The sequence below is a fragment of the Vanessa atalanta genome, chromosome 1, assembly GCF_905147765.1.
Source record: "Vanessa atalanta chromosome 1, ilVanAtal1.2, whole genome shotgun sequence".
Lineage (NCBI taxonomy): Eukaryota > Metazoa > Arthropoda > Insecta > Lepidoptera > Nymphalidae > Vanessa > Vanessa atalanta.
The window spans coordinates 7,632,160-7,653,616 of record NC_061871.1 but is presented as its reverse complement, the minus strand read 5'-3'; the positions used below and the strand labels follow the sequence as shown (position 1 = coordinate 7,653,616).

The 21,457-nt window shown below is 28.8% G+C and overlaps 2 non-coding genes across 2 annotated transcripts; one reads left to right on the top strand and one right to left on the bottom strand.

Moving 5' to 3' along the window:
• Positions 1-5,331: 5,331 nt before the first annotated feature.
• Trnah-gug lies at positions 5,332-5,403 on the bottom strand. The gene has a single exon. It is a non-coding gene; the product is annotated as a tRNA-His (tRNA).
• A 291-nt stretch (positions 5,404-5,694) lies between these two features.
• On the top strand, positions 5,695-5,766 carry Trnah-gug. The gene has a single exon. It is a non-coding gene; the product is annotated as a tRNA-His (tRNA).
• Positions 5,767-21,457: the final 15,691 nt, after the last annotated feature.

Genomic DNA, 21,457 nt, shown 5'->3' with positions numbered 1-21,457 from the left:
ATAAGTTATATGATAATAAACTTTTGCAAGAAAGTATGTATTTGAATTAAGTTTATACGCATTTGAACCATTTAATAGCTTCGTTAAATAGAAGATTATATTTACTATGTAGTAAATATCATTATCATTTTAATGAATTATTTTTAACGTTTAATTAGCTAAAATATGGTTGTTACATTATTGTATCTAACCCAAAATATATACCACAAAACTGATATTAATGAATGAAAATCATATTATGTGGTCGTAACAGTAACGAGCAAAGCAAACGCCAGTTGTTAGCTTCGCAAGACATTTTGCAGATCGTACAGGGAATAAATAAATATTTTAAATCAATGTACATATATGAACAGTAACACCCATAGTACAAAACAAGCAAGCTAGCGAAAATTAGTCTTATGAGGATGTATGAAACTAAACTACTGACTACTGAATAGTTGATCACTTTCTCTAATAAATGAAAACATATATTTATTCGCATTTCGTGGGTAGAAAAACCCTACGAAGAAGGTCGATAAAATGGGATTCTTGATGGATAATGCTTATCTTATACAAGTTCGCAGCCAATGACAGATTGATTGGCATTTTATGTGTTTAAAAAGAACCGAAAAAAATCGTTCAGTCTAAATAAAAAAGAATGTAAAAGTTAAATAACATTTATGCAAAAAAAATATAGGACGTTTAAGGATTATTCGGGGAGAACTCAGCAGCTTAGTCTAGTGGCAATTTATAGACGAATGTGGAATTGAAAAGGATTTATAGCAGATAAATATTTTCAATGCCGATTTTTATCGGATTTTGCTTCGCTTCTAAAACGCAAACATTTTTATATATCTTGAATTTTAATAGCCACTCAAAACGCGTGAGTAAAAATTCGAATTTCGAATAGCGTTGAAGTTGAAGTAACAATTATATTTAAAGTTTCTTATGGTGATGAGATGAAATTGATTATTTTTATTAATAGTTAATAGTTAGTAAGAAGGCAAGAAGAAGATTGAGTAAAGAGATTTTACTCTATAAGTAGAGACTTTGCCAATAATTACAAGCCCTAGAAGTAGAATCAGAATTGTATAAAAACACAATTTCGAGCAGGCAGTAGCGTAGCCTACCCAGGCCTAGTTTATAGCACGTGTCGCAAAGCTATCTCTAATAAAAATATAACTGAAGAAATTATTATAATAAGATTTTAAATTAACATGGTTATTTTTATTACTAACAGTATTTAAAACGGGATATTTACCATGTCTTTTATTTTTATTTGGTGGAGCTCGATATTTCGACATTATCTACGAATGGCAGGCGAGCATTCTACCACTGAACCACCGATGCAGAGCCGAGATGGCCCAGTGGCTAGAACGCGTGCATCTTAACCGATGATTTCGGGTTCAAACCCAGGCAGGCACCACTGAAATTTCATGTGCTTAATTTGTGTTTATAATTCATCTCGTGCTCAGCGGTGAAGGAAAACATCGTGAGGAAACCTGCATGTGTCTAATTTCAAACGAAATTCTGCCACATGTGTATTCCGCCAACCCGCATTGGAGCAGCGTGGTGGAATATGCTCCAAACCTTCTCCTCAAAGGGAGAGGAGGCCTTTATCCCAGCAGTGGGACATTTACGGGCTGCTAATGCTAATGCTAATCTACGAATGTCTTGTTCACGAGAATGTCTCGTTTTTAAATACTGTCAGTAATTATTATAATATTTCTTCTATAATTATTTTTGCCCAACAGTTGGATACTATTACTTTTCTATATAAAACATTATTCTCACTTTATATATATACGTAGGTTATTTTCTCACCAATAAACTTATTTCACAAATGAGTTAAAACTTACTCACGGGTTTCACATCACACGTCACTTGTGACAGAATTGGGTTGAATTAGGAAGGAAAAGACAAGACGTTGAAATCCTCCGGAGGGAACTTCTCTCAATTAATTTGAATATTGAATATATATGCAGTATATAATATAGTTATGACTGACTAACTATTATCAATGCGAAGCCTAAACTATAATGATTATTGTGTTCCTTTTTGTGTTCAGTAGGTAGAGGCTTTATATTTCATGAAGGTATTTGAATTTTAATGTGAAGAAGCACTCAGAAAGGATTTTAAGAAATTTTTATTTTAAGTGGTTTACTGAAACCCATTAATCTTAGGCTTCTTTTGATCGATCATTTTGAAGTATTATTCGTTTTAGCACTACACGAATACTAAACACATAGTCGTATAAGTTTTAAGGACGATTAAGATTAAGACTAATTTTTAATTTGCTTGGTGATAGTAATAGGATACCGTAATATGTAATGCTAATCTTTATTATATAATGCGACTTCATTGAGGCTTTTGAAATTGAGCAGATATTAAATTCTTATACGAGAATTTAATTAATAAACCTAAGAACCATAGTGGCTAAAGTCATTTTTATTTTTGTTTTTCAAGTATTTCCTAATACTGCAATATTCATGAATTAATATAATGTATTAGTTTACATTTTTTTTAAATTAACTGAATTTATACACTTAATGTTTGACGCCCAAATTAATAGAAAACCTTGTTATAGATAAATTTTCTACAGCGCCTCAACTTTTGATACGCTTTTCAAATTATAATTATAGGAGACGCATTTCACGAAACCAGGTTTAGTGAGCGTAAATATTGCAGCTACGTACAACAACTTTGTCTTTGGAAATATATTTGTTTTTATTACCACCTTCCATGGAAGTGAACGCGTAAAGAAACCTGTGAGCATAAATAATTATTTAACAAAACTCAACTCCAGAATTATTACGAAACTGTTTACGGTAGTTTCATGATATGCAAATTTAAGCTAAGCTGTTAGACGCTTAAAAAACTAAATATTTCAATTAGTGCTTAGTTCGTAATACGGCTGACTACCTAGACTAAAGATTAGAAGACCTTTAGTTCAAATCTAAGGCGGAATAATATTGTACATATATCCCGTTAATGATTCTCAAAAGCAGCCAGGAGTTAAAAAGTTTCACGTGTTGTCACTCTCATGTCTGGGAAATCATGTAAGCCGTTGGTGCTAGTCATATTTCCCTAGTCCATAAAATGACAAAATGAGAGCATAAACTTTGCATATGTGCTTACACACTAATCTTATATAGCCTTCATGATTGACCACCGTAGCCCTTATTCGGATAGGAGAATAATAATATTATTATTTTTAAGTTTGCAGATTTCAATTTTATTCTATCCGCTAATAAAATCATACACATTTTCTTAATAGAGAACGTAATACCACATTATTGTCTTTGAAAACATGATGGTGAAGTTGTCTGCGTTACTATACGCACTTACGTTAATATACAATATGAATGGTTCGAATCTTTATATAATTGTATTTCATTTAAAAAGTATATACAGACGATTTTTATTGTAGAAATAAAGACAAGATATAAAACTGTTTCATACTGTGTATTTAGGCATCAAATATTATATTACTGTTTTCATAAAAGCATACAAACCTTCACAAACTCAGTACCATTTGTATGTTTGAAACAAATCGGAACTTTATCTGAAAAAAGTTTGAGCTGAAAATTCGATGCTGGTGAGAAGTCAATCTAGATACAAAATGTATTATTTTTATTTCAAAATGGTCGAAAAATAATTCTTTTTTGCGTAACTAAAATTATTTTTAAAAATTGCACTGTATTGATCCATAGTTGGTAGTATCAAATTTCGAATATAAGATTTTACGATTTAATATTTAAAATTTAATTATTTTTAATATATTTAATTCTTATTACTAAAGCGAATGACTATATAGTATTGTTAAAAACATTAAAATCTTTGGTAAAAAAAAGTTGGTTTGGGGTTTCAGAGAGTAATGCATTAGCAATGTATGGAATTTCTGATATTCTTAACATTAAATAATATTGAGGTGAATTTTCACGGAATACTAATGCAAAAATTAAAATAACATTCTTGCTCATCGAAGAATCTATAAAAATTAATGACGAGATTTTTTTTATGATAGCGTTTCTACAATACTACTAAATCAATGACAGAAAACTTCAGAATATGCAGGCTTTACTCAGGAAAAATAAATAAAAATATAAACATGCTAACTACCTTACCTCTTCTCGAAATTATTATTTAAAACATTTTCTGAACGCACCCGTAAACGTCAAACATGGCCGCCCGATGAAGTGTCATGTCATTTAATTTTATGGATTTAATATCGAAATATCTCGATTATAAGAATTTTGTGGATATATTTTATCAACTAAAAAATCATTATTTTTTAATAATCTATAGTTATGGATATGTTTCGATCGGGTCTATCGTAGACCTTCGAAAAATATTAATATAGATATAATTATAGCCGATTCCAAGGGAAGTAGGAAAAAAGATAAACAAACCCTAGATTTACGTTTTTCATACGATTTGCATAAACTAATAAATTAATAACTATGCTTTTTGTGCACTATGAAAAGTTTATGTTTAATACATATATCTTTTTTTATAATACGACACTATTGCACTTAACCACTTATTTCCATCCTCCTCTTTAATTTTACTTCCAAAATTCTGATAACAGTTTCGTCGAAGTTCAAAACGCTATTTCTCCGAAAATCCATAGTGAATATAATAGATTAATCAAGCTCTCGACCAATGATATCGCGTCAATTTTCTGTCAAATGTTCCTTATTTGCCTTTTTTCCTGCTCTTTTTGGAATATAGTATAGCTGCTTCACAATTTTAGTCTTGTTATAAATATACCATAAAGAAAATACGTAAAACCCTTTGACTTCAAATTAACATTTAAAAAAGCAATTACTCATAAATTCAATTAGATTTACCTACTCCAATCTATTCTCTATTTAACTACGAAGTGGCTGAGCTATCTCATTGGAAAGATTTAAAGACTTCTACAGTAATCGAAAAGTAATATTTTACAAATGCTTTTAATATTGTCTTAAGGAACTCTTAAGACTTGTTATTTCGTTCTGATAAAAGGGAGACAATACCGGCTTTATTAAATTTTTGACTTAACTTAATCCAATAATAATGAAGGCAAATAATCTTTGAATGCCTCTTACTTACTACTTTACTAAATGTTTTCTTGTGAACTTAAGGGGCTACTTTTTATCATATAACAAAATATAACATGTTTATATTTTTATTTATAAATTCAATATATTATATTTTTATCCGGTTACAAATAGTCAGTGGCTTAGTCTTGAGATAGAAGAAGAAATACAATAACAAAACAGACATAGCTACATTCGCATTTATAACATAAATATAGTTTAACTGCGATTACTTAAAAAAATAGACTCCGCCATGACAGCTTTAAGCTGCCGTGACCAGGATTCGAACCTGGGTTACTACGGCCACAACGTAGGGTCCTAACCACTAGACGATCACGGCTATCGGAGCTGATATTATCATTTCTTAAAAACGTGATCGTTTTTAAATTTTAAAATATACGACCAAATTTAAAATGTATTTGCATAACAAAATTATAATGAAAGAACATTTCATTTCAATAATGTAGTATCATATTACGGTAATTTAAAAATAAACTAAAATGTACCGAAAGTAGAGCATCTTACGAAACGTTATTGTCATCGCGTCGTTGCCGCAAGTAAAAAGTGAAATTACTTTAGTTTGAGATGAATGTTATAAATAATTTAAGCTTACCTCTTACTTGCTTCGATAGCCGTGATCGTCTAGTGGTTAGGACCCTACGTTGTGGCCGTAGTAACCCAGGTTCGAATCCTGGTCACGGCAGCGAATAGCTGTCGCGGTGAAGCTGCGTTTTTTATATGTACAGTATGATTTTTATAAATAAAGTCAAGTCAAAGTATTTTTTTATTGTAAATAAAAAATATTTTATATAGAATAGATGGGAAGACTATTAAATGGCGTTACAGTAATTTTGTGTAGTCACTACCGGCCATAATTATTGGTATACTGTAAGAAATATTAATTGTTCCGTATACCGCCAATGCGCCATCAACCTTGTAGACTAAGATTTTATGTTCCTTTTGCCTGTAGTTTGGCTGGCTCACTTATCCTTCAAACTGTATCAAAACAATACTAAGTTTTCATGTTAGGCCGCAAAACGTATGTTAGGTACAAGTGTGTGGCACCAAAATAGCCAAAAGGGCTTGCTAGGCCTTTGCCTAGTCCATACAGAAAAATAATTAAGTGTAGATTTTAACAGTGTGCTGTGCTATCTTTTGTTAGAACTATTGTCTATTGAAAAAATATAACAAAATATTTATTATTCAGTAATTCATATTGATTTTTCTTTTGACGTGGCATACATCTACGCATGCGCTATTTTGATACAAGTTGATCTGACAAATTAAATTATGATCGTGAAGAAACAAGAGAAAGAATGGCGGCGATTAGTCGTCATTACCAATACTGGTACCGATTAGGTACCAAATTTCATATATTATATGCGATTATACTATGCAATACTACTTATTATGATAAAAATACAATATTATTTGCCTCATAAAATATAATAGCAAAAATGTCTAAAAATATTTTGACTCTACGCCGCTGCCCGAGCGCCGGCGGTAAATAAAGTTTCAAAAGTTAACATATAATAAATAGTTAATAGATAATAAATGGTTTACTTTTTATCAGTTGCACTGTTGATATATTTATCTCGCTTTTATGAACTTAAAAACCAATTTTTTTCGTCTGTCTGTCTAGCACTGAGTATAACAATAAATATACAACGCTTTTTATTTTAAATAGTTTTGCGTGAAAATTTAAATAGCGTTATAGACTATAATATATTAAAATAACGTACGTGAAAATATTTATATCCAAGTTTATGTTTTAAATGATAAATTTTTAATGAAGAAAACTGCTAAGAAATTAAGTTTGTTAAGAAAAAAAGTTCAAAGTCAGTGCTCTTGTCGGGCGAGAATTTAAAATAAGATTTCGCTATAAAAAGAATGTGAAGACTTAAGCTAGCGAGTTAGAAAAAGGTTAAATTGGTCTTTCAAAGGTAACGCTGCATAATTTCTTTTTAATTATAAAAGTGTCTTCTCTCGGATTATACAAGACCAAGAACTACTAACATTTATAAATTTTAATACCAAAATAAAATACCAATGATAATAATAAATGTGTAAAGATACAAATACTATAATAACACAATACATTTCCTAGTCGTCATGACCAAGCCTATATATATATATAAACATACAAATATATAATACATTTTTGACATAATCACCCTTATAATTGTTATGTATTGATTTAATCATAAATGTAAATCAAAAAGGTTGATTAAAGTAAATTATTATTTTAATTTATAAAACGCGTTCGAATTAAAATTTGATAGAATTTGAATCAAACCAAAATACTATATCTATATAGGTATTATGTTAATCAAAAACGCTTATTAAAATTAATTAAACTCTGGAATAATTAAATTTTCACTTATTCAATCATTGTGGTATTAAGAGAGACATTTATTTTCTATGCTCATAAAAAGCCATATTAAAATTTATATATTAAAATTGATGCTTCAATGATATTTCTTATCTTTATAACCAACAATGATTATAACAATAAGCACCTTAGAATCCATATCCAATGAAATTATTCAAGTATACTAAAATGTATAATATAAAAAGTATAAAAAAAAAATTGTTTAAATTTATCAGTAATTTTAGCATTTCTCGAGACATGTCCATTTCATTGCCTAATCATTCAAACTCAACTCAAACTCAAACTCACATTCTAATTTTATAAAGCAAAATAATATACAGATTTACGCGATAGATCGTTTCAATCGTTTTAAATCGAGATTGATAGTAGTTAGGAAAATATAAATAAACTTTCAGCTTTCGTAACGTTTCAGGTTTTAAGGTCCTTTTTCTAGGTGTTAAATTTTGTATTGTTCTCTGAAAAATTGACCTGTGTAAAAAGTACTATCTGAATTTCTTATTATTTGCTTATCAGGCAAGATTTTTTTATTTACATTAGAATCTACAGTTACACAATACTAAGTGATCCTTTTGCTTATATTTGCAGAATATCATTTGTAATTTTTTTTTAACGATTTATTTACGTAATCAACACGTGCGTATCGCGATGCAATCTATCGTCAGAAATCAATGCGGGAGGAGACGTGCTGAATAGAACTGTGATAATTTTCTCCGCAATTACAGGATACAGTATGTTTCAGGTTTCCGAGTGGCATTATTTGTCGGTAATACCCAATCCAGCAAGGTCAACGATACATATGCACTTCATAACCGTCGATAAAGAAAAGTTTTCACGTCGTAGTCAGTCGTGAGCACGGCTGGTGCAACTGTACCGAAACTTAAAGTAAAATAATATATATATAATGGCGCTTAAAAAATAAATATATTATTTACGAATATATTACAATGTATGTTGCTATTTCATAATTAAAAAAATTACCATTGCATGAATTTATCCGACGGGTAGCTAGTAAAAACATAATTGTAAATCATTTTTGTTACAACCATAAGACATATATTACCGAGAACTAAATAGGATAGATGTGGGGGAGCACAATAATGGGCTTACGTGAAAAACTCACAAAAGATTCGTACGTGTGTATTATACACGATAAGTGAAGCGTTAGGGTCCCGTAGTTGAAATTGCGGAAGTACCTGCGTACATATGTACACAATACGTGTGTAAATCATGTATGTTTAAATATGAATAATTCCTTGAATAACTGAGTATTATATTGTTGAATTACGCTCGACAAGGTAGAATAAGGATGTTTTCCTCGTTTTTTTTATTTATGTTATTCCGTTGCGATCTTGTAATATAACATGATCTTTAAAGCAGATAAATTGAAATAAGGTTACTCACTACAATATTTATACAGGTGTACATAATTAACTTTACACTGTCGTAACATTTACTAGTTGATAGGGTAGATCTAGGCTACTCTGCCACAAAGTATGAACAATTCGAATTCAAAACGAGAGCAACGCAAAACACAGAATAATCTATGTATGTTTTTACCCCTAAAATGTATTGAAAAAACTATAGAATTTATATAATAGATATTTAGAATATATCACTAAAAGACAGCCACTTCATACATAGCTCTAATACAGTTTTATTTTTTTATTGTTAATGTACCAATAAACACATTTTTTAATTGAAAATGAAAAGTGATGAAATCTACAATATGTAATATAATTATGTAGGTATAAAAATTACGATTTCATTTCTCATACAATACAACAATAGACGTACAAATAATGTAATCTAATGAAAAAATCAGTAATCTATTATGTTAGCATGACTTCTTAAAATGCCATCACAAACGGAATTGCGTCGGCGAACAGCTAATGCTTAAAATTTATATTCGAGATCGTTGGTTTTAAGTTTTCACAGAAGTCTGTTTTTAATGACCTTGAAAATAGTACCCCCTTAGAAGCACAAGATGCATTAACGTTTTATATGGCAATACGAGTACTCTTAAAATTCTAAATGGAAGAAGTTTTATCACCTTTCACGTTGAGGTTAAAATTAAATAACATATTCTATGAGACGGTTGTTGGAAAGTTTATTATATGTTTTTCATATTTTATCGACTTATTGTTCATGTGATTATATATTAAAACGCCTGTTAAAATACCAGAGCAATATCATCTACTAAAAATTGCTATTCTTTTTAGGTTTCTTGTTTGTGTCTTTTGTTGTGTGTTCTTGTCTGTAACTTGTTTTGTGTCATGGGTAACTCAAAATTTCGCCCTACTTGACTATCCTACTGACTGATTGACTAAGTAACAATTTAAATGAGAAACTTTTACACTATCTTTATACATGAAATTTGGTGGATCATTTTATTTCTCAATATAACATTCCTAATAATAATAGACACAAAATCAGAATTTAATAAAAATAAATTAGGAACTTATCTTATATAGAGAGTATCAAGAACCCGAGAGAGCACTACAGACTTGATATTATCGTCGCTAATTGAAATACATACATAGTATGCTAAAGTTTGGAGGACCTCCAAACACATAATAGTTACAAACTAATAAATTAAACAAATTTTGAAAACATTTACTTAATTCGCAAATGCTTTATATGTAAACTTAGTTGTTTAATTTATATTCAACTACTGTTGATGAAAATAAAAGTTTATGAATACATGTCCTGAAATATTAAAGCTAGTAATAGTGTTTACCATTACTAACCTTACCTCATTGATATCATGCAACTATTTTTTTAATTGATAGTTCTATGTAACTAATAAGGAAAACAAGATTATATCGGTTTTTCGTTAGGAAGCTTTATTTAAATATATATAACTAAATCAGGATTAGTCCAGTCATTATATATATATATATATTTGGAAATGCAAATGAACCTATAATATATACGGGTAATGCTAATAGCGACCACTCATAAGGGAGTCAAGTATATATAGGTGTACACGTATCTGCATTAACTCGATCCCAGGATATGAACCTAGTATCCCAAGATCTTTAGCCTGGCAAAGCTAGCTACTAGACTAACGAAGCAATATGAAATGAAAGGCAAGAGTACAAAGGATAGATAAATAAGGGTTTTGTTGTTTGTCCCGTATGCATTTCCATAACATTCATCCGACTTGAGTTATAGCTTTGTAGAATTGGTATCTGATTTAACCGGTAACGTACAAAATCTCGTATCGGATATAAACAATTACAATAAAATTTAAATAGCCAATGGCACATGGCAGGTATTAACTAAATACTAATAATAATATTTGTATATTTTTTTTAATTAAACTTTATATACGATAATATTGAGTAGATTCAATTTTTTATTTTTCAAATATTTTATTCAAACAAAATGGAATACTATTAAAATAAATTCTCTTTTTTTTTGGCAGCATAGAAATTGGCTACGTGAAAGTGAGTAATCGCCTCCCCCAATAGACAATGGCATTTTAAGAAAAATAAATTTAGAAATTTGTACACGAAATTCAGATTCTTCTACAAACTTTTATACATTACTAGGGTTTTCAATGATAAATTAACTCAAGATGATATCCATATGCAGAAAATACCTAAGAAGAAAGTACCGAAACTAAGTAATTTATGTAGGTCCTAAATTATATGTTGAAATTCGTATGCACTGAGGTGCAAAGATTTAGTCCATCTTAGCTCAAAATTGAAACGAGCAGACTCATACATGTGCAAACAACGACACGAGTAATGCAATTTCCTCAACCACTCCTTGGGAAATAAGGTAGCCTTTTCGCTGGAAATTCGAAAAATTCGTAGCTCTATTGGTTGGTTTATTTTTATTAGTGTAGCGCAAATAAAAATAAAAGCGAATTAAGCATTAAGTTCTTATTGACATACCTCTAAAGTAGGCTTTCTTTATTTGCAATATTATTATTTTGATTTTATAAAATTCAATTATATAAATGTGAATATACGATTAATCACAATATAGACCATCGAAATGGCTTGATGGATGGAGCACTATTTGTTAATTAGCAAAACAAAAAAAATATATAAGTATATAAAATATTTATTTATTTTATCTCGTTAATAATTGTCCGTAAACATTGAATTGATTAATTTATATCTTAAATAGAAAAGTGTTACACAATATTACAATAATATGTCCATAATTAAATAGAGTTATATACATAAGTTAAGTACTATGTACTGTTATACTATAGCAAGTTAAAACTACTATATCTCATTTATAATTTTATTTGAGGTAAAGAACAACTTGTTATTTTCATTTTTTTATTCCTTATATAATTAAAATAACAGGAATCTCGTAGGGTTCAGCCAACGTTTGCAATGTAAGCGCAAAAAAATGTGTTTATTTACGACATCACTTCAAAAACTCTAAAATTATCAGTTTTTCTCTACTATATTGTGCATGTATTACACATATAAACATTCCTCTTAAATCAATCTATCTATTAAAAAAATACATCAAAATCCATTGTGTAATTTTAAAGATCTAAGCATACATAGGGATAGACAGCGGTAAGCGACTTTGTTTTATACTATGTAATGTAATGATTAGAAAAGTTGAATTGAAATATAAAATGACCCATTAAATTTCAAATTTCATATATAAAGGTATATTGTGTAAGTTTAGTTACTTAGTCAGTCAACTAATAGGATAGTCAAATAGGACGAAATTTTGAGTGATTACCATTATTACCAAAATAAAATAAACTAAAAAAATAGCAAGTTTTAGTAGATAATATTGCTCTGTTATCTTGACAGGCGTTTTATCGATTTCAATTTAGACTAATATTTACATTGCCTAGAATTCAAAATGTAACAATAATGATGATGATGATTAAATGATATATTTTATTATAAAATATATCAGTACGAATTATATTAGTATAAACAGAAGATTTAAAACACTTTTCGTTGATTATCTAATCTTTACCTGACAATATTTGTCAATAAGAAGCACTGAGTTTATTTTAGTCAGGTTTTGGAATTGGTTAAAGAATGCGGATTTTTTTACGAATACAATGAACGATTCCAAGTATCCTATAAATACTCGCAACGTTAAAGTGGAAAAAAATTAAGCGTCGCCAAAACAAGAAAAGAAAGAAAAAGTCAAGTAAATATTTAGCATCAGATAACAGAAATTATTCTGTTATCTGATGCTAAATATATATATATGGATATATTGCTCGAATAAATAAATAGACGGCGTAAAAGATAGATTTAATTGAACACTATATTACTGTATACATTTCTGTGAGTTTTTTTAAGAACGCAAGAAACTCACAAGTAAGTGATGGAATCAAAAAGCATTAAAATACACTTTGTGTAAAAAAAAAAAATTATATATCATGCCGAATGTATTTTTATTATTATTTATTTATTTAAAAATTGACGTTCACATTATTATTAACGGTAAAAATGATATTTGTATATTATATTATTGCAACGTCATCTCAGTTCGTCAACAGTGATTTCAGATTAGATAGGAAATCAAAGGATAATAACACAATAAGAATATTTACTAAAGAGCAACTTCATGTTGCATAATGTGTAAGAATAGTTTAATATACCAGTGAAGAAAATATATAATAATTATAGTTTCATAAAATTCCAAATATAATTGCTACTTATTTTTAACGATTCTAACTCAACGTAACCCATCGATTATTTTAATTATAAAACTTCTGGCAAATTATCTTCGAAAATAAATCGTTCATTCAAAACACGCCATAAGCATTATATACCCCTGAATAAGAAAGTCATTTATTCCAAACGTATCTTGCCTTCGTTCCCCTAAATTTAGAAAATTACTGACAATTACGCCGACAGCGTTATTTCGTCTTTCCTGTATATCTATATAAATAACGTAACTCTTAATATTAATGAGTATATCCAGATAAGTCTTTGTGAAGTTTGACGTATATTCGGTATTAATGACGTTGTTGTTATATTTAATAATCTTTCGACTAGCAGCAATTGATTTTAATCGCATGGATTATACAAAGTAAAAACAGTTTTAACGGCAGTTTTGATTTTGGTTTTAATCCTCTTGGAGCCTTTTTACAAAAATTAAAGTGACGCATGCTGACTTTATTAAAATTCCAAACAACAGCTGCACCGCAAGAAATGTCAGGCGGGCGATTTTTAACAAAAAAATATAAACGGCAATAATTAAGTTAAATACCTAAGTACAGATTCAAATACATGAATTCACACATATTACATATACTTTATCTTTATCACGAAATATAAATTTTAAAAGTCGAAAAATTCTTGCCGTTAATATTACTAAACTTTACTTGTGTGTGTCGACATTGTAGTCGTTTTATTTTCGCTTTCTTTCACTTAATATAATAAAGAAAAATAATACCCAACAAAACAACACTTCAGCAACGACCTCTCGACTTTTTATTATTATATCTGTATTTTATAAGGGCACAAAAAAACTTATTTCGAATTTATTATGAAAAAAAATAAACATTTAAAATTTTATCTTTATCCAGGTGAATTGACTACTTACACTATTACAACACTACTACTATTACATAAAATATCTCCATATATACTAAAAGCAATTAAGAAATTTAATCGATAGTTTTGTTATCAACTGACATTTTTTCACATCATATAAATCATGTAGCTAATGAAAATAGTGTTTTAAGTGTAAATATTTTACCGTCAAATTGCAACACTTCATATTGTTATATTTCAGTTTCAAATATAAATAAGTACCTCAGTACCTAAGTCTAATAACATAATGCGAGGGATATAATAATTTACATATATTATGCAAACTTACCAACAAACTCCTTCAAGTTATTTGAGAGTAGAGGCGGGCTTTGCTCAGTAGTGACACGTGCGGGTTTTTACTTACTTTCACTTCTACCTACAATCTTTTATAATAAAGCAATGACTTCCCATCTAGTGACCTCTGTTGAGTTCTAGTTCGCTATAAGTCAAAGAGCAAACTTGGACATCGAACCTTTTCCAATAGAAACAATCAGTTGTTATTAAGTGTCTTGACCGAAAGGGTGTCTTACTTCTTTGATCTACAAGATCACATTATTCCAAGTCAGTGGAGTCCCGACAGTTTCCATTGATGTCTCGATCCAATCAAAGGTTGGCTCACAAGCGCAGAGAAAAGGAAGCAATTACATACGTATATGTGTCTCAAGGGGATATTGGTGTGCGGTTCCTTTCAATTACTCGTCTTCCTCTAGAGAATAGCATTGTTTTTTGGTCCTTTACAAATTGGGATTTGCTGATATTGATCTTTAATCAACCTCACTTCAACGAGATGTTATTCTGGGTAGAACTATATTGACGGAGGTGTATGTTCGTAATCTGCATATCCCAGGAGAAGCTCTTGAAATCCGAATACTAGCAGCCTCATTTAAATAAAGTAATACCTTTCAATATTAAATACTATTTTTAAAAGAGGCTAAGTACAGCGAAGAAACAGAGGTATCGAAATTTTGGTACAAAAATGATAATTTTTTAAATTACATTGCTCATCTACCCTGTCCTTGTGGATATCCTGCCATTTTAATCCAAGTTGACCTCATTAAATATGACAATTTATTAGGCGCGTTCAAATTTTTTATTAATAAAGTTCTACAAAGAATTACATTCATCAAGGCGTAAGTTCTACCTCATCATTTAACTTCACATGTATACAAGTGTAAGGCTCATTTGACAAAACTATTAATTAAATTACTGACATAACTTTACTGTCAGTTAATTAACTATCAACTATTATTAAATTATTATGAATTATCAATAGTAAGGAGACTAATATAATTAGACCTATCGGCTAATGGATATGAATGGTCAATGACTATGAAAGAGGCACTAATTAAATCAACAATCTCTTTGTTGTACACAAATAGCTTTTACTCGAAGATTTAAAGATAAAACTATGAATAAAATGAAGTGGAAAGTGAAAATAGAAACTAGCTGAGAACTAATTAAGCTCAACGAGTTAATAAGAAAATACAGATATTGTAATGTACTTATTTGTTAATCCTCCGCCGGAACGTGAAATGGAAGTTTGCTCGTATAGTTTCTCTGCTACATCAATCTGTTATTAATTATGTAGTATTTTACTTATCAGAGTAATAAAATAAACATTGCTTATTGAGATAAAATATTTCCACCGTAAAACATCTTGTAAACTTGATACCTTGTCACATTCACATATTAATCAAAAATTATTTCGTATATCAATGTGTTCTCAATATATAAAAACAAGAACACAGCAATAAGAAATATTTAGTGTATGATTGTGTTGTACCTAGTCCCTTTTATAAAGCCCTTACCTAACCTTATTACTGCATGTCAGTGAATAGTCACTGGTACCCTAAAAACAAGTGCTAAATAATTCAACGCAACACTTACTGTTCTATTAGTGTTTTACATGACTCAAAGACGACATGATTTATAAGTAAAATCTCATAATAAATCAGGTCGATTTTCTAGATAAACTGCATAGTATTATTATACATATAACACGTATTATTTTATACAGTTGGTAAAAGATAATAAAATTAGTAGTATTTTACTCTTGAAATTGTTACATTATTTCATCAAAAATAAAAATTGGTCTACTTGTAAATCCTTATTAGGTGGAACAGCTAACACAAATTTATTCCTAAAAAACTTGTACACGGCCCAGTCGTTACAAGTAGTTCAAAAATTACAGTATAGTATCGATCAAAATCCAACCTAATTAATATAAGATAAAATGTACATTTTTGTTTGTATATTAAATAAAAACCGGGAGCGCTGACGTGTGAACAGCTTAATACATAGCGAATACGATAACCTATTAGCGTCATGAATTTTCATCACAGAATTAATAACAAATTACTTTGTCACGTTCAATGGTTATAAAAATGGATAATAAAGAAATATGGCTATGATATTAAGGATTTTTATTAACTTATTTTTAGTAGTATACAATTGTAAACGAAAAATAATCTGTGTTGAATGACAAGTTGTATCTGTAATAAAACGTATGTTTTGGAATATTTAATTTTTTTTAGCGAGTAATTAAAAAATGAATCATTTCCTTTTCTAAAATTTTTTTTTTTTTTTTCTACGACCTCATCTGATCGTTGAATTATTTTCATATTCGTTGTTTTTTTAATCGATTAATTACTTTGCAATTATATTAGTTTAATTTATTAACTGAACAGTAAATATTAATAGCAAGAACGCTTGAACAAAACTGTGCGGATTGAATTACAAACAAGAACAATAAACTCATGATCACAATTTATCCTAATTTCTGAGATAAAAGGAAACATCAAAAACCTTTGCAGCTCTGAAAAATATACTTACATATATCCTCACACCTATAGTAAAGTAGAAGCAGTTTATCTCTTACTTCGTAACTTAGAGGCCTCACCCACCACTGGGAATTTACCGAGCTGTTTTCATTAAAATAGAAAGAGACCATATTTTTATACAAACCAGACTAATTTTAGGAAGTTAATTAATTAATTAATAATAAATATATTGCAAACTCATAAATTAAAAACATCGTTAGTTGGATTTTATTTATAATATATATTATAAATAAAATCCAACGATAAATAAATAAATCCGCGATATTGCCTTTTTATTTTACCCGACGGGTTTAAGCTGACCAATACACAAAACTTGGTTTCTTACTCAGAAAAACCGCAATGAAACCCTATAGTTACTTTCTTACTATATACTCTATATCTTCAACAGAGTAAATATAGTAGGTACATGGAATTTCGATGTAAACAGTAACATTAGCATGTTTTATTTATACAATAAAATTACTCCTTGTGACGAAAATTGTTGTTTAAACTTTGTAATTTGGAGAGGTAGATATAAGGAACATGAGCACGTAAAAGCAAAGTGCGTGAGGTAAGGTGAAACGTTGTCTGGGTCGGGGTAAAGATCGCTTGACGCGATACTAAATGTATTATCATTACTGTATATATTTTGTCTTTACACAACACGACGGGAATCAACCTTATAATTGTATAGGGTATACATTAGTACTTTTTTATTTTTTTAGCATGAATTAATAGTAGTCTCTCCAAAATTACAATAATATAATTATATGTATATTTGACCCCAATACTAAAATAACAACAATTTAGTTACTATATGACCACCATTATTTTTAATATTTCCAAAAAACAGTAGTGTTAAAAATTGCCCCTTCTGATAATTATAAAACTTTAATGTATTAAAAACAGAATCTTAAAATCATTTCTTAAATTAAATTTAAAGCTAACCTCAACTTTCCATAGGTCCAAACTTATATAATTCAGTTATACATACACATATATATTTTAATCGGTTTTAATCAAAGCTTAAATTTATCTGCAATGGAATATGCTGCTTATTAAAATTCTTGTATAAAGATGACGAAAGCGGCATAACATCGTTAAAACCATAATAGAATAGTTTTCTAGTCTACAGATGGTACTTTATAACTTCTCTTTTTATTGACTGAGGGACTCTGTTTTTTTTATACTCTTAATCTTACAACTATACTTCTACTACAAACCTCTTCTAAGCTATCTATCATCAATCATATTACATGTATCGGCTTATTTATATTAATTTCTCTAACAAAATGTTTAAGTTAATAAATTTTCTTTCAATATCGTTTCTTATCACTTGGTACGCTATTAAATCGTTGTATGGAATATGACGATATTCGTATTATTATTAATTCGTATTTTATGATAATATGCTTCAAAATCTAATGAATACTTAAAATGCTAACTTAAGTTCCAAGCGCATTCGTAACTTCCAATTAAATCTGCTGCTGCTTTGTGTGTGGTTGTTTCTTTGTGTTCTACTCTGTGTAACTTATTTAAAGTCTAAGTCCTTCTTAGGATAAAATTTACTCCCAATTGACTCAAGAAAAGCTATCACTAAAACTAATTAAAATACACGGTTTCAAACGACTTTCTCTCGCTACAAGCTACCTAAGCGTCTTTCTTTACACTATTTCTTCTCGTATTTTAGTTTTCTACACGAGTGGCGTCCATTCGGTTTGTTATGTATCCTGTTATATAAAATACGTCCATACACTTTTGGCATATTATATAACTTTATGTATTGTAACTACGTGAATTTTCTCAGTGGTTTATTTTCATTACATTTTTGTTTCTCTTATAGTATTATTTTCGTTATGTTTTCTCTGATAAACTTAGATTTCCTCGAAATAAGTAGCCTTTTAGATTATTTTACGACGTCTTTGCATAATTTGTACATTATTTAATTTAATTCCATATTTATTGGTGACCTTACTGACTCGTAATGTTTTAAATGTTTTGAAATACGTTACGCTATATTCTCTTTACAAATATTGTATTTTTTTATTTCTTAAAATATAACTATATTAAAACAGGTGACAGGCATAGAATGGATGCGTGCTACCTAAGACCGGTATGGTTTCTATAGGGCAGGCTTTCATCCAGAAGTGAATGGCAAAAGGCTGTTTTTTTACTAATGATAACTCTCAGATCTTTATGCTTTTTTAAGCTCACTCACTTCTGATGTTTGTAAAGCACGATGCATAAACACTGTTATTAGTAGACCAAAAACTCTTCATTTTGATTTTAAATTTAACGTATGTACTTTTTGCTATCCTAAATAAACAAATAGATGTAATATGGAATATTTTGTACGGTATATGGAAATTTTTAATCGGAGATGAGACGGTATGTATTTCAATTATATTTTAACACAAACAATATAAACGGTTATTATAAAAGATATTTTAAATGGATCATTAAATGTAAACGATATCGTCGAATCTCAAGAGGAAAACAACTATGGAAATATCTTACGTCATCATTTGTAATTGAACATTACTTTAAAACATATTCGACCGAATATATTTCATTAAACAATGTTGGGTAATCAAATCCTTTACAAAAAATATAAATAATGTTTACACTAACACACGTTTCTTTTAAATTACACATTTTATTATTACAACATATTTTCTATAATCAGAAATGAGCACAATATATAAATTTCAATACCCTTAGAACACGATATTAATATTATACTTAGTTTTATTTATTTCTTCACAGAACATTCACATTACGATAGAATTAAGGTTCAGGAAGTTTAGGTAATCTAAACCTGTTAACTATAAATTTGCGCACTGTATTAATTCTCCTTCGTTGTAGTTTATGAAAGAACGCCCAAAAACGTGATGATAATTTCAATATAATTAGCGAGAACCTTAAAAAAATCTTTCAAAGAAAAATTTAAAAACATTACCATTAACATCAAAAGCACCGAAAAATTATTCAGTCATTCTCTGTATTTTAATATTAATAAAATACCCAGTATTATATGGAGTCTTCATTTTAATAAAACTAATTCAATGTATCACAAAACATTTTTAATTAAGAATAAAATAAATATCAAAATGATACACAAAATTTACAAAAACGAATTTATACAGAATTAAACAAAAAATATATATATATACAAAATTTTGGTAACAAAAGTTAAAACCAACGTGGTCAAGAATAACATAATAAACAAATATAATTGATAAATTCGTCGAAATGCTACGCTAATACTAAATGTAAATGTTAGAATATGGCAATAGTTCAACAAACTAACAGTACGGACATAATATTTGAAAAATGATTGATGAAGCTAAACAAATCTTTACACGAACACGGCCACGAGCGATATTACTTGCAAATATAGGAACACAAATGCAAAATTATTAATAATTTCAGTTAACAAAACATTCTTAAACTAATCTTTTATTTAGCGGCAAGTTTTTATAAATGACAATATTAGGTAATCTATTGTACAGTCATCAGAAGATTGGTATTAAACTGTGTAATAAAATATTATATCAATATTTTAAAATATATATTTATAATAATTTTCATTACAACGAATCAATCATTGAATGAAAGGAAAAATGTATTCTGTTCTAAATGCATCTTGAATTCCGGCAGGTACGTATATCGTCGAAAATAGACGGTTGTTAACTCCGGTAACCTAGCTTTATGATGTCTCAATACTCATACAGCTAGAAAACCAAAGATAATTAACCTATCTTTCTTCAAACTTCATAATCTTCAAATTTATTGGAATCTTCATAGCAGTTTTCTTCAAAGGGTTTCGCCGTTCGAACATACTTCTCCCGATTACGTTTTTCGTCGTTTGTGTATATCTCTTGTGGTTACTGATGATATATAAAACTAAACCTCTTAATGTAATACTAACCTGCAATTAGTACCACTAGTTTTATTATAAGGATATAAGTCTTAACTAAAAAAAACAATGTTTTGTAAAAGTACGCACTCTTCTTAAAATAATAAAGAGCATAGTCAAATTAAATTGATACTTATAATAAACAGAAATTCCTCTTGATGAAAGTCAATCTTCATAAATCAACCTTCACCTGCTGCCGACCTGAAATTGAAAAAAAAAAAAACATATTATTCTTTTTAAGAACTATTGTTTTGTTCTCACTTTAAAATTATTATGTTTTGTTTTTAATTTAATTAAAGCAGTCAAGAATAAAGAAACTTTTACCAGACACGTGAAGTAAAAACTCAAGATAAAAGCTAAAAATTTAAATAAAAACAACGATTTATAAAGCATAAAGTATCTAAGCCTGAGGGATTTTAATCAGGAAATTAAAACAGGCAGTAATGGACAGCATTACCGTCGTCCGTCGAGACTAGTAATTAACGCATTTTAATCTACTTTTACATCGATATTTAAAGAAAGGAAATTAACGACTATTCATTAATTGTATTTTGTTCTTTTAAAACAACGACTAACTTCAATTGGTAAAAGAAACTTTTATAATAAACTCATTACAATTATGGGCTTTAATAGCTTACATGCGGTGGTTTACAATTACAGTATTATTAATAAAAAAATGTTCTGTTAATAAAGGAACCAACGAAAAAAAAACTAAAAGTCAT